The 27025-nt window shown below is 36.6% G+C and overlaps 1 protein-coding gene across 1 annotated transcript in view; it reads right to left on the bottom strand.

Moving 5' to 3' along the window:
- MYO10 (myosin X) overlaps positions 1-3627 on the bottom strand; it is a 103304-nt gene extending 99677 nt beyond the window's left edge. The window contains exon 1 of the mRNA XM_070940766.1: positions 3585-3627. The gene's annotated coding sequence lies outside the window, so the exon portion shown is untranslated. The remainder of the gene's footprint in view (positions 1-3584) is intronic.
- Positions 3628-27025: the final 23398 nt, after the last annotated feature.

Genomic DNA, 27025 nt, shown 5'->3' with positions numbered 1-27025 from the left:
ATTTCTAGAAGATGTTGTGAGTTAATAAGGTACACGTAACATCTGACAAGATGTTATAATATCATATAACAATCAACAGGATACAACAGAAATCTAATAAATACAAACACAGTGACATCCATAGTAGTACTTCAACCTTTAAAAAGTGATCAAATTTAGTTCAAAGAAGTGACTTTCAAGGAATGAGGGAAGTCTCATCAGAAAGGCTTTAAGGTTCTAATTCCTTTGTCCTTTTTAGTTCCTAATGACCCCCTCATAGGTCATGACCCCAACACTTGGGAAGTAATAAATGGTTCTTTTCATATCCTTTAAAACCTGTTTTGAAAACCCATACAATGTCTGGAAGGTAATACTAGTTACAAAACCTGATCAGTTTGACAATGAGTAACATATGTTTTTAGCCATTGTTTTGTGAATATGGGTCTCCAAGCAATGCTCAGTTAGAAGCTCTCTTTCACCCTGGCACCAGACAGATGCTTGAACTTTGATAACTTGCCTGGAGGTGGTATTTCATTTTTAAATAAAAAGCTAAATAACTCCTGTGTGGAAAAACAAAACAAAATCTAAGAATTACATAGATGAAACCACTCAGTACTGCCTTCTAATACTGTGTTCACATTTTAACATTTCAGATATAATAAGTTAAGATTAATTCTTGCTAAACTGAATGCCATGCAACTCTTGTCATGTTTTATAAAGGAATTTCTACTGCTCCAAGAAGCCAAGTGTGTTTTTCATGGTTCTGTTTTCTCCCATGCTTTTTGTATTCAAAAGAGGCCCAAGTTTTGTACCTGTATTCCTTAGTTACTTTATTAATGCAATTTTTAATATTGGATGGTTGCTATCTTTACGAAATATGTTAATAGTTGAATGGAGTGATAATTCTATTATATCACAATCCTTAACAATGTATATATTGCACATTTTATTATTTTTATTATTGCTTTATTGTTTTTATATGTGCTATTAACTATTTTGGATACAACTTTTGGATATCCAAAATAAACCCCAGACATGGTGAAGTAATTTGTAGACCAGAAGAATGAATGTGTTAAATTAAAATTTAGCAACTGAAAAACTTTTTCCTCCTTTGGAGAAGTAACCATCTTAGTAAAAACCTAGCATTTTAAAGTTAGACCTGCAAGTTTGAGATGAGGTTCAAATCTTATAGCTGGTTCTAAGGGAGCACTTTTGTTTATTGTGATGCACCTGTTTTCAGTCATGGCTCCTTTTTGGCTTTTCCTATATTCATGCAGACACCCAAACAAACTGGACTAATTTGGTGCTAAACTTTGCTGATAATGATCTGTAAACAGAATATTGTTTAGATTCTCTTAGAACCCAATGTCCATAAGAAAGGCTATAAGTCAGGTGACCTTAGTATTAGTTGCTATGCAGCCATTTTAAACCCAGAAAGGAGAAGATTGGGGGTGACATTTGGCAGTTAACAGGATTTAGCAGTTCACTATCAAGGTTGGGTTGTTGGTTTTAGTAAAACCCAATATGGGCTGGTAAGCCTGAGTTGGATTAGTTCATAGGCAAGTGGAAACCCTATTACATTCAACACTCCACAGAATTTGTAATCTGTACCAAATCAGCTTTTAGTAAATAAGGACTCAAAAGTCTTGTCAGCAACTAGCTTTTTCAGTGAACAATCCTGAACAAATAGTGTGGAATACTCAGGCAAATTTTCAGCCCCAAATCCTTTCTAAAACAGTATTCCATCCATGGTTTTGCCTTATCCTTGAACTGGCAATCTGAAAGGGGAGCATAAACTACAGAAGCAGATTTAAACAGAAAAGCAAAAAGAGAGGTGAACCACAAACATTAGTTTGAAGGTGACCGCCCACACATTTCAACAAAGTAACTTCAAATTCTCCTACTTCAAAAGAGTTCAAGGCCTCCTGGCTGTCTATTGCTTCCATCTGCTTTAAAGATCCCTCTAAAATGAATTCTTGAGGCATGCTGGATTCTAGAGACCCTATGATAGTCATAAACTTCCATTACTTCTTGCTTGTCACCTCCCACATACTCCCAAAGAGAGAATGAGAAAGCAAGGAGTAATCCCTGTAGACAGGAATATATTTGAAGCAAACCACATCATTCAGGTTCTGAATGCTGAATGCTGAAGTATTTTTTAAAATTAAGTTCCCAAGGAGGAGAGGGAAAAGTCTCTTTCAAAAATCAGGAAAAGAAATGGAAAAGAAACTGGGCAGGGATGGAAGACGGAGAAGATATTTACAGGTGCTTATTATTTAAAACAGAGGATACTGGATCATGTTCTATTTTCTAGCCTAATGTCATTCCATGAATGATTTCTTTGTTAAGCAAATTCAGAGAAGATTTTTGAATGCCAAGGCCCATGATACTTACCATCTGTGATTTTGACTGGAAAATGCACACATTTTACATTTTTTAAAGATATTAAATCTCAGCTGCTTCTATTTAGAGCATTTGGAATTGAAGCCAGCCAGCATGACCCGTTCCCCCTCAGCCAAGCTCTTGTCCACTGATACTCTAATTAAACATTCTTTTGTTTGATGTTATAGAGGCTAATCAGCTTGCGGTCATCCACTGGACCCCCATTCAAACTGTTGCTCATGTTTTCATTACACTTGTGTTTTCCTTTGTGTTCGGTCTTATTAGATTTAAAGGAAAAAGTTATCTTTATCCTCTTCTGTTAGTGTAAAAACTAAAAAAAATTGAATTATATCATGTGATTCTTTTGTGTTTAGGGTGTTTAATCTTTTAAAAAGGAAAACCTTTTTAACATTATTCACAGAAACAATCATAATCAGCCAAGAAAAAAATTGCTATTCTTTTGTGACTGTATGCAAATTTCCGAAAAAGAGAGATCATATTTTCAAGGCAATATTGTAAGACACAGAACAATGGTCTTAAGTTCCATGCAAGGTTTTGATTGCATGTTAGAAAAACTTTCAAATGGTTAGAATAGTTTGACAGTGGAACAAATTATAAAGAAGAGAAGTCTGCTCCCATTCATTGGAAGAGTTCCAGTGGCGGCTAATCAGCCATCTGTTGGAGATGGTTAAACTTGGATTCCTATACTGATGCAATGGTCCTTTCCAATTCTATAATTTTACATTGTACGAAAAGCTATAAAATCTTACTATCACTTTGGCTGCCATTTACAGTGAAAGTGATTAACTTTCACTTCTTTTTCTCTGAATAAGCATACACTCTTAAAAGTATAATAAGCACATTTAGTCATTTTAAAAGACAGATGACATTTCCAGCATAGTGACTGACATACATTGAGATGACTCAGGAAGGGTTGGTTATTTCTCTGCACTGGGTGTGGTAAAAGGTGAAGAGATGGAAAGAGATGGAAAGATTATACAGACGTAGAAGACTTTCCTAAAATCTCTTAGGGCTTCTTGATGCCTTTCTATTTTGTAAAGAAAAATAACAACAGTTACCTCATGGGAATTATCACAAATAAGAAATAACTGCTCCCAAAACTGGCCTATGGACTGAAGAAACTATAAGAGTTCATAACAACTCACTTACTTGCCAGGATATGGATAGTATAAACAAAACATATTTGGAAGCAATTGATTTACCTGCCCATAATCAGTCTTGAATACAACAACTCCTTCTGCACAGGAAAGTACAGTGCTTGGATAATGTTGGCCATTTTCTCGCAACCAAACTCGTACTCCCTAAAATGGGGAAAAAACAAAAACCAACATTAATCAACAATTAATTTTAAAAGTATAATCTTAGTAATTTATCATATCTCCCACACCCAATAGACATATGCAGATCCCATTTAATAAATAGCAAAACAGGTACGAAACCCCATCCAAAAGTACATGTTCCTGTTTCTATTAATAACCCTAACAGATTATGGGGTAGATTTTTACCTTAAAAAAAATAGAAAACCACAAACACATGTGATTCCAATTCACCGAGTCACACAGATGAGTTACAGTTAGATAAAATTACACATAATGTTTGTATTTATGGTACAGCGTATGGAATCTTTTGAAACTCAGATCTTCATAAAAACTATGTCCTACTTCATCAAGGTTAATTTATAGAATAAAGGAATCTTTAGCTTTTCCATCCCATGAAGCATTTGGGATGCTTTTTATTGCTGTTCATCACTAAGTCGTGCCTTTGTGACCCCTTTTTGAGGAGACGGTTCAATCCCTAGTAGTCAGTGTTCCTTTAACCAATGAGGATACCAGAATACCTTTGCAAGGTAGCTCATTAAGTATAAAGTTCTATGAAATCATTACATCCAACATGTTTCCTAATTGACTAAGATCAGTTTTGCTTCAGAAATATTCAAGAGGAAAAATATACTGTGGCTCAAGCAAAGACAAAGCTCAGGTAAGTAATTGAATATAACGATAACCACTCAGGTTATAGAGTAGCTTATTTGATTTGAAATATGAATGTGAAACAATCCTACTCTTCCTAAATCATTAAAAACTAACATGAATGGATATATTTAGTCTGATAATAAAATGCAATTCCCTCACCACAGTTTAACGGCAATGCTGTAAGCAGATTTCTTCATGCAGAAATTAATTACTATTATACTTCGGGAATCTGTAAATTAGTTTGATTTCAGATCAAATAGGTCAAATATTGGAGAACAAGAAACCTTTAGATCCTTTAATATTTTAAAAGAACTAGTCCACAGAAAACAAATCAATAATAATATGTGGCATATGTAATTAGAAAGCCAAGATGAATCAATATTTATTGATAATAGCCAGACACAGACCCCAAAAGTTTGAACACGTTAGGGTCTGTGAAGGGTCTGACAAAAATGTGAAGGGGGAGGAAGAAGATACTTTATCTGATTGTATTTATTTTATTTATGAATCAAATTTATAAAGCTACCCAAGACAACTTTATGTCCATGTTATCTTCCCCAAACCAGTACCAATAATGACTGAAACTAAGAGTTCTATGCAGTCAGATCTTCCCAAGAGTTGTAAAAGAGTAGTTAGGCCAGGAAAAACACTAAAATTTTTGGGGTGTATATCAGTCTATTATCAATAAATATTGATTCTCTGGTGTTGTGATTTGGTAAAAATTATGGGCAGATCTAGATGGATCATAAGTAGGTTGTGTGGAATGAGAGAAAGTCCTCCATGTGTGCTTGGCCTGTGCAAGCAACTACAAGAAAAAGAATGTATGCATATATAGGAATCATGTGAATGTGTAGGATATTACAGTCGTATGTATATATGCAAAGAAGTATGGGAGCAGGAAGGAAACATGTATGTGGAAAGAGAGGATAGAAAAAGGAAATCTCAGTCCTCATTGCAAGTCTTCCAGAAATTTCAACATACATTTATCATATCTTTCATAACAGGGCCTGGGGGCTCAGCAGACTAATAGCATTGTGATTAACACCAGCTGTCTGCAATTACTGTAAGTTTGAATCTCACCAGGCTCAAGGTTGACTCAGCCTTCCATCCTTTCTAAGGTAGGTAAATTGAGGACCCAGTTTGTGGGGGCAATAAGCTGACTTTGTATAAATATACAAAAGTATGAAGGCTATTGCTTAACGCATTGTAAGCCGCCCTGAGTCTCCGGAGAAGGGCGGCATATAAATCAAATAAAACAAAAACAGAAGAACTCGACTATAATAGAAATCATGTTAGTATAAATGAGCTTATCATTATCTGCAAGCATTCTTGTTGGCAACACATTTTCTGTTGCTTTGTACAGCTCATCAGGCATAGCACACAGAGAACGACAGACACTGATCGTGTTTACTTATACTGTAGACTGGGCTTATTGTTCCACCTATCAACACTCTCTCTGTGAATTCAAACAGCTTCAACTGCTGACAGGGCAATACGGAAGACGGCAGTAGCTACAGAGATAAAGCCAACTGACACTTGCAGCTGCCTGTCAAAGTCCTGCTAATTCAGTTATCAGAAGACAGCTGCTCTTTGTCGACCAGGGACTTTTAAAAAAGAACAATAATGCTTGTTGCCTGGAGATGAAAAACAACATGGCTTAAGCAAATCAGAAACACAAGCACCTGGACTACAGCTGGTTCTTGCTCCAAGGTGCATTCAGAAAAGCACACACATCTTTCCCATCCATTTAGGATTACCCTTTTGTACACCACCCAAAAATATTTCCTGATTTGAAGGATCCCATGGAGGAACATAATACATTTCTGTACTACCCTCCCTCAGAAACATGTGGAAAACTTGCCAGGAATGGGGGTGGGGGTGGGGAGGAAGCAAAAGACCAAACAGCAACTGATAGTCTAGTAATGCTTCCCTAATCTTCTGTGAGAGAAGATGCCTCTTTGGACTACAGCCATTGCATCCTAGGTAGGTAATCAGCTAGCCGTCTAAACATCTGCAATCAGTAGGAATCTCCTTTAACCAGTCAAGCGAGGAATTGATTTTAAAAAATAACACTAAACTCTGATTCCCCCCCCCCTTTTTTGGGGAATATGTAAGGTCGGTGGGTTGAGAAAAAAGTGGTTCAAAGTCACATAGAGGATTTAGCTGGAACTGGACTCAGGTCTCCCTGGCAGCCAAAACCTAAATTATACCACTCATTTATTTCTGAAGAAGACTGTGAGTTCTAACAGCTGATCAGCTGCTTTAAAAAGTATTTGAATGTGGCTGTATGTTTGGTTCTGGCTGGAGGGTAGAAATGTTTGCTTTCTTTGTGAAACACATGGTCTGACGGGAGGGGTTTATATCTGAGACTGATACGCTTTTTAAATGAATTAGCTGGTGCATGGAGTCATATTCCTCAGTTAACAGCTCAGTCCCAGAAAGCATATTTTAGAAGCAGAAAGACAGCCTGCAACCAGGACAAGCAAGAAGAGACTTGCAAAGAAAGAGAAGGAGGAGACTAGGCCACTAACGTCTCCTTTCCAGAGACTGTCAAGGGGAGTTCAGTGACTGTGATACAGCCAAGTCCCAAACTTTATAAAACTATAATAGAGAGGCTATCTTTTTTGGTCAAATGATTCCCAATAAAGAAAAATATTATAACAATAACCAATAAAAGAAGCTAAGAAGAGAAGTGTTGCACAGTGTGAAATATAGAATTACCCTTCTCTTGGGAATAACAGATAGGTTACTGTGGGTTTGTGCTTGGTGGAACAAGCTTTTGGCCATCAGAAAAACAAGTGTGCTGGGTTTATTCCTTGGATTATGAACCCATATCATTTTGTACTCGGGATATTTGGAAAATGGAAAGTTGTTATCTCACAGAATCACTATAAATAGCAATATTGGACACAAAGGTAAATTAAATCTAGGAATATATTGTTGCTCACCTGATCAAAACACTGAAGGTTATCTTGGGATGGTAAAAGAAATCAGGGACATGGAAAGCAAGCATTGTTGCAAGAATGCTGGACATAAATTTCTCTTATATAGACATGGTACATTTGTCTTCGGGCCATGATAAAGAAACCAAATGTTTATATACTCCAAACGCCTGTCCTTCAGAAAAAGTAATATTGGAACTGTTGAAAAGGAAATTAACCTAGAATTCATCCTGGAAATGACCCTGACCAGGTATGTGTTGTGGAAACACTGATTATAATGCTATTATATTTTTATAATTATATAATTATTAGATTTTGTATATATGAACATGGCAAACTGCCAGGATTGTCCAATACAGATGAAGAAGTTCATGTATACAGCAAAAATCATTAAGGGAAATACTTAGAACTCTAAATATATTTGAAGCAGAAAACTGGCTAGGGAAGTGCTGGCTGTTAGATGACAAAAGGAATGAAAAAAAATGCTTGGCTATAAAGATTGTATATTGCTAAAATTACAGATTTACAGAAAAGATTAAAGGAATGGAGACTGCAGAAAAACTGAATGATTTTTTTCTAATTATCTGATCCTATAATGACTTTTCCAGGAAAGGAATAAGAACAACCAAACCGAACAGAAAAAAAGAAAATACTTCATGGTATCTGAGATGCTATATAGCCATGATGATGAACTTATGGCAAACGTGCCACAGGTGACATGTGAGCCATTTCTGTGGGTATGCGAGCTGTCACCTTAGACCACCTGCACCGCGCATGTGTGTGTGCCTCCCACTGGCCAGCTGATTTTCAGGTCTCTGCCGCGCATGTGGGAGATGCATGCGCATGCCCATGCCGCCCCTCCCTTCCCAGGAATCTCCACACGGCCCATTTTGGATGCGAGGTAAGTAGAGGGCTCATGTGGAGGCTCTGAGAGGGCAAATAACAGGCCTACTGGAAGTCCGGAAACAGGCCATTTCCGGCCTCCAGAGAGCCTCCGGAGGGCCGTGGGAGGCTGCTTTTGCCCTCCCGGAGGCTCCCAGAAAGTTTCTGGAGCCTGTGGAGGGTGAAAAACAGGCCTCCCAAAAGTACCAGAAGTCTGGAAATGGGCCATTTCCGGCCTCCAGAGAGCCTCTGGAGGGCCGGGGGAGGCCGTTTTCACCCTTCTGGAGGCTCCAGGAAAGCCTCTGGAGCCTGGAGAGGGCAAAAAATGGGCCTACTGGAAATCTGGAAACAGGCCGTTTCTGGTTTTTGGAGGCTTCAGTAAGGCCTGCTTGGCCCAAAATCGGGTGCGGGGGGTCACGTGTGCATGCACGGGGGGGAGTGTATGGAGGTTGCGCGTGCATGCAGAGGGGGCAGGGCAGCACAGGGGGTTGCACGTGCATTTGCAGCGGTGGGGCGTGCATGGGTAGTATTGCATTATGGATGTAGGCATGCGTGTGCGCTATCATGCACACAAGTGTTTTTGGCACCCCAGGAAAAAAAGGTTAGCCATCACTGCTATACAGAGTAGTAACAAATCATGGCATTAATGTTTTGATGGCATCCACCCAAGAATTCTTAAGATACTCACTAATATGAGATATTCAAATTGCTAACTTCCTACCAAAGAAGTAGAAAATAAGCAAGGTGACATCTTCTTTTAAAAAGAGACCGAAGGAGATTCTGAAAATTATAGCTCAATCAGTTTAACATCTGTCTGGGACAAATTGATACAGATTGTCAAAATAATATATAAAGCACATAAAGAAATAGTCCTGATGAAATAAAATCAGCATAGCTTTTACAGTATAAATCCTGCTTCACTAGTCACAGACTTCTACTGTTATTCTGAGAATGCCAGTGGGCATGTGAACAGAAATGAACCTATCTAGCGTACTGTATACCTGGATTTTTCAAAAGGACAGAGAAAATTCCTCATCAAAGGTTCCTTAGAGAAAATAGTGATCATGGGCTAAAACAATCTGCCTTTTTATCAGTTACAATATCTTTCTGAAAGGAATTTGGTGGAGCTGAAAGATATTGAAGAAAGCTCATTCTGACAGGAACGATTAAAGAAGGGACTGCTTGCTGTGGCAGCATCTCAATAGCAATTTGAAGATGCTTGAAGGGGGGGGGAGAGATAAAAGAAAGGAAAGGAAAAACCAATTGGATAAAAAGAGAGGACCAGAAGGTACAAAGTCCATAAACAGTAAACATGACCCAAAAAAGTTCTAAGGAAAACAAGAATGAGGTGAAGATGAGAAAGAAGGAGTGAGAATATTTAAAAGTTCTCTCAGAGGTCATTGGAAGAAAAGTGAAGGGAGGAGACAAGCAACTGCCGTTGTAACAACCAACTTCAAACCTAGATTCTTGAACAAGGAAGTTGGAAGCAAACAAAAGCAAGTGACTTTGAAGAAAGAAGTGTGGGGAGAGATAAGAGATAGTCAAAACAACTAAAGCGATCTAGGAGCTGAGCTGTAAAAGAGCTAAGAAAGTGTGAACAGAGTATCGTAATAACCATAGAGGACTGAGAACAGAAGTGAAGTGAACAAGTTAACATTATAGCAGAGAAAGATATTTAATACAGAAAAAACTTTCATGGTTAAAAATGATGTCTAACTAAAATAAATCAAGTTAAAATTATATAGAAAAGAGAAAACTCTTGCATATGTAAAAGGGATTTTCTCATAAAACCTGATCTCTGTCTGTCATCACCCCTTCTAAAAAAAATCCATGACACCAAGTTTCCAGATAATACCAAGCTATTAGGGTGATGAAAATTAAAATTGGTTATGAAGAGCTCTTTAAATAAAGCAAATGGCCACTTCAACAGCAAACATGATGTAATTTAAGTATCCTGGGCATTTTAAAAATACAAAACCTTAACTTCACATACATATAAGGTCTGAGCTGTGTGTAACTAACAAGGAAAATATTGTGGGTCAGTGAAGATGTCAACTTTTTGTGCAGCAGCTGCAAAAATTCCACGATAAAGATAATTAAGAAAGGGACTGAAAATAAAACTGCCAATGTCCTTATACAAATCTATGGTGTATTTGTACCAGGGACAGGATGTACAATATTGGTGGCCAGATTTGGTAAATATTATTCCAGAACTGGAAAAATACAGAAGGCAATCAAAATGCTCATAAAGGTTTGAACACCTTTCTTGTAAGAGAACATTAGAATACTGGAATCTCTTTTGCTCATAAAAACATATATAAGAGGAGTTACCTATGGCTTTCATATGTACAATTAAGGGAAAGACTTAAAGCAGATAAAAAACATTCAGCAACATAAGCAGAATTTGAAATTCAGTTGTGTACAAATAATGAACCTAATAATTGCTAAAATGTATAAGCTCATTGAAATTAGAAACAGAAGAACAAGTTAAAGCTAAGAACTTTAATTATAACACACAGATGGATCAATAGTCCTTATGTGAAGGACTGAAATTTACATTATGTTACAATTTCAAAGAAAAATGTTCATTTTTGGTATATGACACCAAAAAAACTTTTTAGACTATATACAAGTATTTCAAATCTCTGTTGGAAATGCAGAAAAATATGAAGGATCAATTTATCATGCTCGTCAGGACTTGTAAAAAAGCTAGAGATGTTTGGGTTTAAATACACATAGTGATACAAAGGTCCCATCCAACTGTGTTATTCTGCTGAAAACAGAAGAAAAATGACATGGACAACCATGACCTGGATGACTGAGAATATCCATAGATAAGAAAAATGAACTTATTATTTATGCTTCGACAATTTAAAAGATAGAATAAGGAAAGAAGGGAGCCACAATATAATTTCAGAGAGAGAGGATAAAATGTTAATACTTTTATTACTGTTATAAAGAAGTTTAGAAGCTACTTCTTTTCCCTCTTTGAAAATGTGAAAATTAGGGGTCATGCAAGAACGTGACTGGAAAAAAGATGCAGAACAGACAAAAGTCAAGAATTTTCATATAGTGTATATTTAAGCTGTAGCATATACTGTAAAATAAAAGTGATGAACACTAACTTGAGTGAATTTTAAAGGAGAGTAGATACATTCAGAGATGAAAGTGTATCAATGGCTACTAATTGTGATGGCTTCATTCTGTTAGATATTTCTGTAACTTTTTGAAGATAGCCATTTAAAAAAAATCAAATGTATTTCCTCACTCTTTCTGAGCTGAGGGATGTGAATGTAAATCTGAATGGAAAGTTTCTGTATGTTTTTAGCATTAACAACATTGAGGGTCATTTTAAAATCCATCCCTGAACAGTCACATGAGAAATATCTTCCAACAAGGAGACAGAGGAACAAAACTTTGGATAAAGCCCTTCTCCTATCTCAGAATAAAAAAGAATACAAGAACACAGATTAAGAATTGCAAAGCTGCCTAGCTGCGCTGTGGAAGTGTTTCAAAAGAACACACAGGGCAAGATGACCTCTATTACAAAAAGATTTTCTCCTCCAATCAGATTGAGTGATAGGAGAAAAAAATAAAGCAATATACTCTCAATAATCCCTCCTAACAACCAAAAATCTCTATGCAATATTGGGTGGGAGGAAAATAGAAGCCTTAAGTAAGGAAAATATAGCCTAATTCAGACATCAATCTAGTACCCTCCAAGTGTATTACAATTTCCATCTCTAGGTCTGATAGTTATGGTGGGCATCAAGTTTAGGAACTTAGCTGCTTAGTATTTTTTTCTTAAAAAAGGGAATCAAATAAAAGGCAAAATGACATAAAAAATGTTTTATTTTGAAATGAATTATTTCTTTTACAAAGAAGTACAGGTAATCCTCAAATTACTGCCACAATTGAGCCCAAACTTTCTGTTGTTAAACGAGACAGTTGTTAAATGAGTTTTGCTCCATTTAACAACCTTATTTGCCACAGTTGTTAAGTGAATCATCGCAGTTGTTATGTTAGTAACATGGCTGTTAACTGAATCTGGCTTCCCCATTGACTTTGCTTGTCAGAAGGTCACAAAAGGAGATCTCATGACTTCGGGATGCGGCAACCATCATAAATATGAGTCAGTTGCCAAGCAGTTTAACAACTGCTAAATTTTAATCATGTGACTATGGGGATGCTGCAATGGTCGTTAAGTGTGAAAAATGGTTATAAGTCACTTTTTTCAGTGCTGCTGTAACTTTGAACATTCACTAAATGAACACCAAGAGCCTTGGTGGGGCAGTGGACTAAAACTGCTGTTAAAGTAGCACTTAGCTGCCAGCTGCCTGCAATTACTGCGAGTTCAATTCTCACCAGGCTCAAGGTTGACTCAGCCTTCCATCCTTTCGAGGTAGGTAAACTGAGGACCCGGTTTGTGGGGGCAATAAGCTGACTTTGTATAAAATAGAACACCACTGGGGGGGGGGCAAAAAAGCCCTATTAAGCAGGTAGTATGAAGGCTATTGCTTAAAGCATTGTAAGCCGCCCTGAGTCTCCGGAGAAGGGCGGCATATAAATCGAACTAATAAATAAATAAATAAATAAATTGTAAGTCAAGGACCACCTGTAGACTTAGTAACCAAACAACAGGACCTTGCTGAAGTGAAAGCAGAAGGATACTAATAACAATCCATACTTCTTTTTGACATATCTCTTAGTAAACTCCAGTTATTTTCATAACCAAAAGGTAACTCCTAAATGTATCTGGATTTTAACAATGAAAGAAGCAATCCTTAGCTATCTGCAGCATGCCTGAAAGCAAATCATGGTTAACAAATTGAGCCAACTTCATGCAGGTATGTTTCCTTTTCAGAACTACTTTCTTTTCTTTTCTCTCCCATTTCTAATATTAACCATTATTTCCAGTATGGGTGCATAGAAGAAAATACAATTGATACAGGATACGATTCCCCTTGTAAACAGCCCTGGACTAAAAGCACGGTTTGAAGTAGATCAACAAAGTGTGGCTGCTTAGTTCATGCTGACCACAGTTTGATACCATGCAAATGCAATAGAAGGGTAATCAGGAAAATCAGGAGAAATAATTAGTAGAAAGTATCTGAACAGAGACAACTGCAGATATTCATTTGATTGCAGAAACAAGAAGTGGAAAGAAAGGAAGAAGAGATAGCACATGACTGGAAAAGACTACAGATCTTAAACATATTTACCCAGGAATAAAAGCTACTGAACTCAAATGCGATTTATTACTCAAGCATGCAAAAAAGCCTGTTTGTTCAAGTTAGCACAAGACTCCACTAACTTCTTCTGTTGCAAGCAAAAGGAAAAATAATTTCAAAGAATTCTTCTCTAGTATCTACTCTAGGTTTCATAGAATGAGTTGGGTTGAGCAGATCCAACCACAGAAGAACAACAGCCTATGCATCATTACGTAGAAGATTCACCGCACATAATTAGTTTCCTAAAGAAGAAGCATCTATGCAATTGACTAAGAACAGATTCATTTATTAAATTTATGACCCTTCCATCATGAGGTTCAAGACAATTGAGTGAAATACTTTGCAGAGGTTAACAGACAAACTGTATGATGAAAGAAAGAATATGCATCTGAAAATTAATGTACCAAAGACCAGGGTGGATAAAAATCAATGATTTTTTTAAAAAAATCAAAAAAATCAGATTTTTTTTATTTAAATCGGATTTTTTTGATTTTTATCGAATTTATTTTAATAAAAAACTTTTGGGGTAAAAATCTATCATAAGATAGTTTTCTATTTAAGATACATAAATAATTTAGTTTATTCAGCATGAAATGGAGCTTAGTTATGTAGCATGAGGCCGTATATTCTGCAACATTGGGACTATCGGTGAGTCAACAGTGGGTCAAAGGAGTAGCAGAGATGACAGTTGCTCTTTAAAAATTATGATTTAAATCGAGTTGATTTAAATCAAGCCTTTTTACTAGTGATTTAAATCATGATTTAAATTGTGATTTAAATCAACTCAATTTAAATCAAATCCACCCTGCCAAAGACTAAGGTAATTGGGTTTAACAAGAAATTTGAACAATTCTAATATATGCTTCTCAATCAACTGTTATAGAACTCCCCAATAAAAGAATGACAATTTCTAAGAATAAAGCAACAGCCTGAGTAATTTCATTTTCAACTCCTCATTGCTTGAGTATCAGTTGCTCAGCATGACTGTGTTGGCTCATAAAGTATTCACAGGACTATTTTATACAATTAGATCAGCCTTTCCCAAACTGACTGGTGAACAATGAGGATATATTTAATATATTTGCATTGGAAAAATGCATCAAACTGTATAAAGCAATACAGAGAAACCTACAGTAATTTTGAAAGAATCTCCAAAATGTGATATTTTTACATCCATTTACTTGGGTTTACAAGCAAAAGCAAAAGAATTAAGTTATGCTGCCATCAGATGCATATTCATGCATATGCTAAAGCTAACAATTTTGTCTTCCATGGCAATTAACTCATTTCCTGACAGTGGGTACACAATAAATAGGTTTGTTGCTTTTAAAAAGTTAAATCCAAATTGTGCAGCAAGTTAAATTATAATTTTGTAATTAAATTAACAATCAATTAAACTGTGGTTCAATAAATTAAATTGTAATCCAATCTCTTGCAATTAAAAAAATTGTGCAGCAAGTAAGGGCAAGAAGTGAAAGAAGGAGTAACATACAAACAAGAATAAAGGAAATATACAAAGTGGGGGGAGTGGTGGTTATGTGGCAGAGTATCATGGAAAACATGGTGGTCCGGACAATTGATCAACCTCCTCTGTCCAATCTGCCAGGGTCAGACTTTACACATTGGGATAGACAAACCCTCTATCTCAGCAAAAGTTGAAGAAGCAGCAGCTACTCTCACCTGGTTTGGACCATCTGCCGAATTGGTTTACTGCAGTGTGGACACTGTGTGTTACAGCTACTCAGAGCAACAAGTGACCACTGAAGGCCAAGTAGGTACCAAAGATGAATGAGCAGCCCTAAAAGACAGATAGACCCCTCCAGCAGAGGGGCTACCCCTCCCTGAAATAAGAGTGAGAGAGAAAGAGAGGAGGGAGAGGGAGAGAGAGGGGGGGGCTATAACAAGTAGTATATATTTACTTGGTTATTAAAAAAATGGTTACAATTGGTTACAATTCCTCCCCTCCCCTTTTGGGGGAGGGGAAACCAGGTACTTATATATCAATTATGTAAGCATGATTCTGATGCTATAGCTCAGTGTTGGAGCGTACGCACACATGTGTGCATGTGCCAGAAACCGCAACAGCAGCTGCCCGGTGCGCATGTGCATGCTGGAAAGATGATCTTCCGGTTTCCGGCACTCCTGCACATGTGAAGACCAGCTGGCCGGCGCACTGGAACCTGGAAGAGCAACGGGTGACGGCTCATGTGCCCAGAGAGATGGCTCTGTGTGTCACTTCCAGCACGCATGCCATAGATTCGCCATCCCGGCTATCACTAGTCCCTTAAAGACTTCATCTGATCAGTTTGTAGTAACATATTTAAAAGTTTGGGAATCCACCGTAAGAACAATATCTGAAAGCAATTTGAGAATGTTAACAGTCTGCTTGTATTAAAAATCTGTTGGAAGAAATGTCCATCTGGGTTCAGTTCCAAGTGGGAAAAAAGACACTGGAAACATGGAGACTGCTTGGAAAGATGGTTTAATGGTGGACAGGACCACATGGTTTGAGGTCCTGGGCAAAAAAGAGCACATGGGAGAGAGAGGGAGAGATTTTTACCCTCTCTTGGGCCCTGCCTTGGAGCTTCCTGTTCCTGTGTAAGAAATGTACTCTGATTGGTTGTCAGACTCCCATGGGGCCATGCAGGGGTAACTTTGTAGGTTGTCTTGAATCGTAGGCCTGGTTGAATCTTGCTGGGTGATGTAATGAAGGGGCTTTGGGCAATTCCTATTATGGCTTAATGGTTTTGTCCTGGTTTGGATCTTAAGTGAGGGATAATCCTATCATATCCTGAGGGCCATGTCTTTTGTTTTGTAGATAAGCTGGCCCAGTCTTGAGGCAGATTTGCACCAAAATGTCTGCTGGGGGGGCAGCGAGCTGAGGCTCTGAGTTTATGTCTTTAGAAATATGTTTCTCCTTTAGGGAAAATACAATATTCTGCCTTTTTAATATTTCCTAGAATATTTCATTTTTCTAGGACAGAGGTGGGTGCTAACTTTCTACAAATCTATATGCAGAGCTGTAGATACATGGAGATTATAATTCTTTGTCTTGAAGAAATAAAGAAGGATGTTTATACTCCTTGTGGAATTTAATATCGGACATCCTTTATTTTGTTTCCAGGGAAAGCGGGGGTGTTCCTTTAGATATTCATAGCAGAATGAAGTATGCATGAAAAAATACATGCTCTGAAAACATTAACCTAATAAAAACCTGGCAGATGTCTTTTATTTTTAAGGAAGTAGCAAACAAATACTTTTGCAACTTAATTCCTTTGAGCTCCTCAATCCGGTAGCAAACAATTATTTTCTTCTTCGAAATTAATGGAGACATAACAATTTTCCAATTTGAAATGTTTTGCTCAGCTGTTTAAACAACATATAAATTATTACTGCACAGATGCAAGGAAGCAAGAGACCCAATCCTAATTTTGCATTGTTTGAAATTGTAATAAAAATCTAATTTATTTTTTTTCAGATATTAAAATTTGTAAATAGACTGGCTTAAATCAGATAAACCAAAGACATCATTTCTTATTATATATGCTAATCTTTAATTTTGTGCTTTCATTTTCCCAAATAAATGTTCAGTTCCTGAGAAAAATAACAAATCTCATAAAGAAATCAAGTCAAAGTATTAATCCCAAAAGATTAAGCAAGTAAATAGTCAAAGACTAATATTCTTCTGCATGGCTAACATTTATCTTTTAAAAGATAAACACTAAATTATATTAAATATTTCCAGCATACCATCATTTAGAATTCAAAGGACAGTTTAAAAGGTCCAGTTCTTCTAATTACAAAATTAGTGGAGTTAGAAAAATTGGTTTTTTCCATATCCTACTTTACCATAAATAAAATTGTCACTCTATCTCAATCAATGTGTTAAGCTATTGTTAAAACAAGGCTTGAAACTAATGTCCCTGTGATTGAGAGAACAGTGCAAGCCATAATTTACAAAACTCTATGCCAGGGTATCAAACTCAGTTTCATTGAGGGGCACATCAGGGCTGTGGTTGACCTCAGGGGGTTGGATGGATGTGGCTGACTGGGTGGGCAAGGCCAGCTTGACACCATTCAGTGGGTGTGACCAACTGGATGGGCATTGCCAGCTGGGTGGGTGTGGCAAGCTTGACACCACTCCCCAAACTACTGGTCCGATGTTTCCTCTTTGCATTGGGTAGACCAGGCGAAAGTCACACTGGCCCAATGCAGGGGTGAAATGTGTTTAAGCACATTAGATAGGTAATTTGCTATGAAAATAAAGCTACTTTGCAGAATTGTCATTTTTTAAGTGATGCAAATTTTAATTTAGTGGTATGTTTATGTTTTGGTGTTAAAGATCACTACCTTTAGGACATAAATAAGATAAAAGGAATGTGGGCATTAAGATGACTCCTGGGGTGGTTATTGTTTGTGCCCCTGCGTATTCCAAAGCATCTTTCAGAAATTAATCCAAAACAGTGTTCCCAAAGAAAGATTGTTCAAATTCTGCCCATCAATAATTCAGTACTGTAGCAGGAAAAATAACAAAAAAATATTTTCAATGAACACTTCTTCAGAGACATACGTCTTATGAAACACAAGTTCTCTTACTTTTTTAGTGTTTTTGCCATTTTCAGCTATGGTTCCATTTGAAAAAAAAATCACTAATGCAGCATGGCAGTAGCACATTACATTTTATATCACTGTAATTATGTGACTGTAAAAGGAAAAAAATTTCACAAATGTTTCTATCCAACATCAAAGCAGATGGTAATGCAACCATGCTTAGGAGAACACAGCTGCTAAGATTTTATGCTCTCTTCCTGCAGCTGTCTATAACACCATTTTCCCCTACTGCCCTTATCTAAAGCCAAGGTTTGGCATCATTTTTAACTGTAAATAAGGCTAACCTGCCTGCAATTACTGCAAGTTCAAATCTCACCAGGCTCAAGGTTGACTCAGCCTTCCATCCTTTCAAGGTAGGTAAAATGAGGACCCGGTTTGTGGGGGCAATAAACTGACTTTGTATAAAAAAGAACACCACTGGGGGGGGGCATATACAGATATATACAAAAGTATGAAGGTTATTGCTTAACACATTGTAAGCCGCCCTGAGTCTCCGGAAAAGGGCAGCATATAAATTGAACCAATAAATAAATAAATAACCAGTATTCAGGAGAAAGGCAAAGAGGAAATGAAAAGGTGAGTCATTTTATAGTCTGTATTGTCTTCAGGTTTTATCATAAAAGTTAGAGTTGACTCCACTCAGTAGCACCAGAAAGTTTTGTGACAACTTTGGAGTTATTTCACTGCTTGAGATCTTCTTTGCATCACCTGTATCTGGACTAACTGCTGACCCTGTCAAATATTAATGTTTCAATCCATTTTCATTTAGCTTAGCTTTGGTAATCGTATTTTGATTCAGAATCAGATGAACTATTTTATCAATCTGTCTGATACAATAGCAACCTGTATTTTTAATATTAAAAACTCAAACACAAACTTTTGTTGCCAAGCTATACATGCATATTTTACTAGGTCGCTTTCTACCGAGGTGCATTTGTTTGTATAAAGAAAATAAGAAATATATAAGAAATAAGATTAGAAATATTAAACAGGATCTGGAAAAGTGGGGAAGACTACAGATATCATTATTAGGTAGAATCGCGGCAATAAAAATGAGCATATTACCCAAGTTATTGTATCTATTCCAAACGGTCCCTGTTAAATTAGATAAAAAAAATTTTTTGGAGCTCAATAGCATCATTAGAAAATTTATTTGGGAGGGAAAGAAACCAAGAATAGCAATTAGGAATTTACAGGACAAGAAGGAAAGAGGGGGTTTCGGATTACCTAAATGGGAGTTATATCAAAAAGCTGCAAACCTAGTATGGCTGAAAGATTGGGCAACCCTGAAAAATAAAAGACTGTTAACTTTAGAAGGGCATGATCTCCAGAAGGGTTGGCATGCATATCTCTGGGATACTGGGAAGAAGATAAAAACTTATTTCCATAGGCATAAAATAAGGGAGATCTTGATACAAATATGGGGAGAGATGAGACAGAAGCACTATAGGAAAATTCCGAGATGGCTTTCCACCATGGAGGCTATAATATATCCAAATGTATTAGAAATGGGTAAAACGGTCAGATATAATGAATTATTAGATGGGGGAGGGAATCTTAAAACAAGGGAAGAATTGATGGAACAAGGTATTTCTATAGACTGGTGGCCATATAACCAAATTAAATCTAGATATAAAAAAGATAAGGAAGAATTTGGCATTGAGACGAGCATAAATGGATTTGACAAGATATGGATGGGTACGGATGACAAAATTCTAGCTAAATTATATAATTACTTATTGGAGTACGATATGGCAGAGGAAGTAGTTAAAGAACCGATGTTAGCATGGGCCAAAAATATCGGACAGAATATAAATCTGAACGAATGGGATTCAATATGGAATAATAATCTTAAAATGACAAAGGCGACGGTTTACAAGGAAAACCAATACAAGCTGTTTTATAGATGGCATATGGCCCCAGCTAGGATAGCGAAGATCTACCCCAATTTGAGCCCTAAATGTTGGAAATGTGACCATCAGCAGGATACTTTCTATCACTGCTGGTGGACATGTAATCAGGCACAAAAATTCTGGAGGATGATATGGATGTGGATTAGAGAAATAATAAAAGAAAATTTTGATTTCGAATGAAAAGCCTTTCTCCTGGGAATTTTGAAAACTGAATATGCAAAAAAGAAAAAGTATTAATTATACATATTCTGACAGCCACTAGAATTTCCTTTGCCCAGTATTGGAAAGAAAAACAAATACCACCTCAAGAACATGTTATTGGAAAAATATTGGAGCGCGCCGAAATGAACAAACTGACTTCAGAAATTAATGACAGAGAAGATTCAGAATTTTATAGCGTGTGGGACATGTGGTACGAATGGATGGGGAAAAGAAATAAAGAAGGAAATAGAGATTAAATATTAATTAACAAAATCCATATGAATAGTATTACATTTAGTCTTAGAGATTTGAGCACTATTATCTTTAAGTGTTTTGAAATTAAATCTAGCTTTAAGAAACAATATCAAATAAAAGACAAGTAATAATGCATGTAGATGTATATATGTATATAATTGCACCAATGAACCGAAAATGTACTGAATGTATCACTATATGTTATAATAAAAATCAAATATACAAAAAAAAAAAAAAAAAAAAAAAGGAAAGAAATAAGGGTTCATTTCCTGGCATCTCTAATTTAAAGGTTTAAAGAGCAGATGAAAATAATGTGTATCCCAGAGCTATTGTTACAACAGAGTAAACAATATTTGCCAGTACCATTCTGAGGCCCTCAGAGCCTTCAGGTTGGGACAAATAGTTGGGGTTTAGAGGCAAAATGGCAAGATTTGCTAATGTCTACAGACTTAATATTCTTAAAGTTTCCTAACAAAATGGATCCTGGTTGCCAAACATCCTAGAGAAAAGGATGAGCATGGTTCAGTTTTTTTATCTTTACTTTACACCAAAAATGGTAGCCATGAGTGACTGTCAAATGGTAAGATTAGAAAGATGTTGTATAAAAATTCAAACGGCATGACCAATTTATGTAGCATAGAAACAACATTTTTGATATGAGTATTGCTGTGATAAGACAAAGAGTCACAAAGTTTGATACAACAAAGTATTGAAAAAAGGGGAAAGAAGCAAAAGCAGAAATAGCAAATATTAAGGTTTGTACGTAAGGTATGTACATATCAGACTCTACAATGATTTTTTTTTTTAATTTGATTTATATGCCACCCTTCTCCGGAGACTCAGGGCGGCATTTGTTGCTGAGTATGCCTAATGGTATCAGCAACAGCTTTTGTGATCTCTCCAGAAATTTCAATAAATTGGCCTCCTAGTAGCTCATCTGTAATTCTTGGCAGTGTTCTAATAAGTTGGTAACAAAAAGTGACATGACAGGTATTATGAAGTTAGTGAAACTGAAACATACTCAGTTTCAGTGTCATACGCAGTTAGAAATATTTTCCCAGTATCACTACTAAGGGTAAAGCACTAATTCACACTAACGTAAATGCCCCTCTATGTAGACCATTGAGAATATAGTCTTCAACTTATGATTAGTCATTTAACAAAGTAGCCTTGAACTACGCCGTCTATGTTCTGACCTAAGCTTAGTACACAAGATTATTTACCATAACGTCCTACCTGTTAATGAGTACTTTAACTTCAACCGTAATAACACAAGGGCTATCAATAGATTCAAACTCAATGTAATTCGCTCTAATTTGATTGTAGGAAATATGACTTCTGCAATAGGGTAGTAAATGTCTGGAACACTCTACCTGATCCTGTTGTCAGTCTCTCTAACTCCCATACCTTTTACCTTAAACTGTTTACCATGGACCGTTCACGTTTCTTAAGAGATCCCTAATGGGGCATGCATAAGCGGACCAGCGTGCCTACCGTCCCTATCCTACTGTTCCCATTTATATGTACTCATTTAATGTGTTTATGGCTATATTTTGCTTATTTATATCCTTTTATTTGTGCCTATTTTTTTTCATGTGTCCATGTCTGTGTCTATACTGTTACTTGTTTCCTTGTACTTGTTGACAAATAAATAAATAAATGTCCACAATCATGGTAGCCTCAGAATGGGTGTTTTATGAACTGTAAAGCATTTCCAGCCCTCGTAACATGTCCTGCTACCCCATCACATGACTGCATTTCAGGCTCTTGGCAACTTGTTCATATTTACAACCAGCTGCCAAATGCCCTGTGATCATGTGATCACCGTTTGCAATTTTCACTGCCGGCTTCCCTAGAACTCAATTAGAAGAGGTATGTTAGAAAAGATATGTTGCTTTGCCAAAGAACTACATCTGACAGAAGCCAAGAGATGTGCCTTTTCTATTATGGCACCCATTTTATGAAACATCATCCCACCCCCAAAAGTGAGACTGGCCCCATCCCTATTATTATTATCATCATCTTTTGTAAATTGCTCAAAATGTGGTTGTCATAAAGCCTGGGAATTACAAGGGAATGTGAGTTGTTGAGGTCGCTTCATTGCTATCTGTTGCCCTCTCCTTGTATCTTAAAATTATGATTAAGAGACTAGGAGAGGGCAACAGATAATAGTAATGAAGCAACCTCAACAACTTTCCATTCCCTTCGGACTCCCAGGCCTTAGAACAAGTGATATTTAACAAGTGGTAGTCCTTGCTTAACAACATTAATTGGGACTAGAATTTCCATTGCTAAGTGATGTGATCATAAAGCACGGTGCCATGTCATCACATTGCTTAGCAATGGCCATCTATGCAGTCCCTGTTGCATTGTTAAGTGAGGATAACAGGTTGTTAAATGAGGACCTCCTCACAATTTATTGTCACTTTTCAAATCTCAATGCTCTGCTATCTATGACTTGTGTTCAACAGCATGTGCTGTTGCTCAGAGATAAAAGTTGGTGAATGGTATGAAATTATTTACAATATGCTAACCTTCTAAGCTTTTGTCCAAAAGTACAAGGTTATTTTTATTATCAAGCCCAGGAGAAAGGTAGCCTGGCAGTTTTTCTAGGCAACTGATCCAGTCAGCAGTCCTCCATTAAAAATGGAAGTTCTAGAGCCTGCTACTCACTGGCTGGGAAGTGTGACTAGCAAGGGGGGAGGTACAATGGACTGTCTTCACAGGGAATTGTTTAAAACTTTAGTTTCGCCACTTTTTAAAAAATAGATTCAGTGTTTCTTTTTTTTATTGATAACCTATTCAATGTTAGCATTTTGGTGCTTTGGCACTATTTTTTCTACCATTATCTTTTCAGAATGGTAGAAAATATCAAAAACTGTTTGGCCACTACAGCCAACCAATAGCAGCTATGAAAAGAATAATTACAGAATTACAGAATAATTAACATACATCAAAATAATTTCAGAAACAATCAACAGAGTTCTACAACCACACAGTGTCATCATAGCAAACAAACCAACTAAAGCTCTTCAAAACATCAAAGTAAACCAAAAGGCTACATTCCAATAAGAAAAAAATAATAAAAGTCATCTACAAAATACGGTCTAAGGACAGTAACAGACAGACTGAGAAGCAGAAGATTAGCAGAGTGCCTCTAAGAACATTAGCTAGAAAGAAGTCAGAAGACATGACCTCCTTAACTACACAACACATGACAGACTCAACCATAATTTCAAATGGGAAACTGTAAGCATTCTAGACCAATTCCTAGAAGCTTGGCATTCAGACAAATCAACCATACATAAAAATATAGCATGTTCACAAACCATTTAAAAGAGACAACAAAAAGCTAGGGAGCAAAAAGACCAGAACACACCCTCTTCGACAGCCAGTAAGCAGGGATTAACACCATACAAACAATCAAGCAGAAACAATATCCTACTCAAGGAACTACCAAGGAGAAAGCCACACTTCCACCAATATTGGCATGGCAAGCTACTGTATATAAAAAGGGAACACACTCACTAGCATTGGTGATGTTACTTAGGTGGGTAATGAAATGTCTATAAGCAAATAACCAAGCTCAGAGAGCATCAAGGTGTCCACATTTACTGAATTTATATCATATAGCCTCCATTCTCACTTGCATGTGACTCTGGGCAGTATGCACAATTAAAACAAAAATGAAACACTGAACCTAATTTATCAATTAAAAACCAATTTAAATCAATTTAAAGACTATAATGACAAAAAGACAGGGAAGAATGCAATCTAAATTTATACCAGTCATTTACCAAATTCCCAATTTTATGGCCATTGTACAGCAGAGGTGAAAACCCAAAACCAAAGTTTCTTTCTTCTTTCTTGTAACAATGTATCAATGCTGCCAGTAAGTTTCCTGCTGAATTAGCAAGTTGTTATAAGGAACTCCTTGAAGGAAGAATAGAATACATATATGCTAATAATATTCTGTTCATAACAACAGCGTTATTTCAATGCACTAACCCAACAGAAGAATGTTTGTAACAATACACATTTAGCATATTAGGAATATTATTAAGATAGTGATATTTCAATTTAAATATAAACTAATTCAAGAAGTCAATTTCAGACAACTGACTCATACATACGCACCTAAGTAGACAAGCTGCCAGTAAATATAGGCAACAAAGATCAGCATGTATTCACTTTGCCCTTAAGGTCGGTTTCCACATAAATATTTATTACCCACCATGTCATAGTTAAGACAAACTCCAACAAAATCTTTCACAAGAGACTGATTTGCTCTTCTGCATGTTCATTCCTGAAGTGTTATCAAATATTATTTTAAAATTATGAATTAGGGAGACTGATGATATAGACAATCTTTCAGTTCTAGAGATGAATAGGTTGGCGTTAAATGACATATAATAGTAAGTGTTATGAGCAGTCTTTGGCACTGAACTACTTTTGGGGAACTCCATTTCACCAAAGTGAAACATGTTCTACGAAACATATACCATATTTTTCGGACTATAAGATGCACTCCGCCCCCCCAAAGTGGGTGGAAATGTCGGTGCATCTTATAAACTGAAAATGGCCCTGTTTTTGGCCTCCCAAAACCCCTCCCCCCTGCGTGTCCCATTTTTGTCAAAAACAGGGCCGTTTTTGGCAAAAACAGGATGCACAGAGGCTTTGGGAGGCCTGCAGAGTGCTCCTGGGGGCTGGGGATGGCAAAAATGGGACATGTGGGGTGTTCAGGAGGCCGAAAACGGGCCCATTTTTCACAAAAACAGGACATGGAGAGTGTTTGGGAGGCCTGCAGAATGCTCCTGGGGGCTGGGGAGGGCAAAAATAGGACATGTGGGGTTTTTAGGAGGTCAAAAATGGGCCTGTTTTTCACAAAAACAGGACATGTGGAGGTTTGGGAGGTCTGCAGAGTGCTCCTGGGGGCTGGGGAAGACAAAAACAGGATGCGTGGGGGTTTTGGGAGGCCAAAAATGGGACGTGGGGGGGGTTCGGGAGGCCAAAAACGGAAAACACAGAGGGTTTGGGAGGCCTGTAGAATGCTCCTGGGGGCCGGGGAGGGCAAAAATTGGACATGCGGAGCCCAAAAACTATTTTCTTGTTTTCCTCTTCGAAATCTAGGTGCGACTTATACTCCGGTGTGTTTTATAGTCCAAAAAATATGGTAGTTAACACCAAACCATTTATGTACAATTGTTTCCACTGAACCTAGTCTGAATAAACCTAATTTTAATATCTCCCACACATAATTCTCATTTTGTAATTTCATTCATTTATATCTTTCCTAATAAGTATAAACTTTTCCTCAAATTATTATTTCAACTATAGATTTAAAAGCTTAGTACATGAAGAATTACCAAACAAAACAGTTAAGAGGAAAATCAAGTTACCATACATGTCTAAACATTTCTACTCATTCAAATGTATCCCACAAATCAGGATACAAGGAAAAATGGCGGGTCTAACTTTGGATTCAGGATATCACTTAGTGCTCCAGGAACATAGTGTTTCCACAAAAGATCATCTAATCCCAATCTGATTTTTAAAAAATCAAAAACTTGATAAAAGTGCCAAGAAGCTGTAGAAAACTCAGAAGATCCACTTCATTAAAGTCTAGCCCTTATGTGCTGAGAATAGAAAACCTATTGTAATCCAGGTTGCTTTTTTATTTACATAAGCATGACAACAAACTTCTTTTTTTATGGTAACAGGGAACATACATACACCTCAAGGTTGTAAGAAATATGCAGATGTCGGATAAAAATGATTACTATACACATATTATTCATTTTCGTATCAGCCTTTTAGACAAATGACAGAAGTGAATTATTCCGATATCTGCATAACAGTGGCAAAAACATAGATTAAAAACCTCCAGGATTATCTGAATAACTCTTAAATTGACTAAGTGAAAAATATGTGTCATTAACAAGCCTTGGCAAGTCTTGGCAAGAAACTGAGGAAGCTATGAGTTTGTTTGCAAATTGCTATGATCCAAAATCTTCCCAAAAGATAGCTTTTAGGATCATTCAACTCCCCACAAGTTAAGTTTCTGATATTTTTTAATTGATAAAATACATATAGTATGTAGTTGATTCAAAACCAAAACAAGACTATAGCTGCACGACTAAATCATACTAATTAAGGAACTTTCAAATATCTTACAATGTAATACAAAAAATCTAATGTCTGTCCTTTTAAAAACATACTTTGTGAGGTCTAATAAACATACCATACCATAATATCTTCTAATGAATTTCATTTTTAAATCATAAGAAACGTATTTCATATTTTTAAACACCAGAAACATTAATTCCTCAGAACCAGATATTCTAATTCTTCATTCTATAAAGTATTGATCCCTTTTTAGCTCAAGCATAAAAAACCCCCTTCATACATCATTCTTCCTATTTGATATTCAAAGCAATCAACAGCAATTACTTTTTTCAGTTCTTGAAAAGAAAATGCTACAGCACATTTCTTAGTTTTTTTTTCTAGATATGTATAAACTAGGATCTATCAAAACAGATACTCATTGGAATAGTGATATTTTACATCATGAAATAATTCGATTTTGCATTGAATTTCTAATCTCAGGTGCCATTCTCCATTCTATTCTTTGACTATGA

Source organism: Pituophis catenifer, unplaced genomic scaffold (genome assembly GCF_029215685.1).
Source record: "Pituophis catenifer annectens isolate HBS135680 unplaced genomic scaffold, rPitCat1.0.hap2 SCAF_3, whole genome shotgun sequence".
Taxonomy (NCBI): Eukaryota; Metazoa; Chordata; class Lepidosauria; order Squamata; family Colubridae; genus Pituophis; species Pituophis catenifer.
Note: the sequence above shows the minus strand (reverse complement) of the source record. Positions and strands in the feature narration are given on the sequence as shown.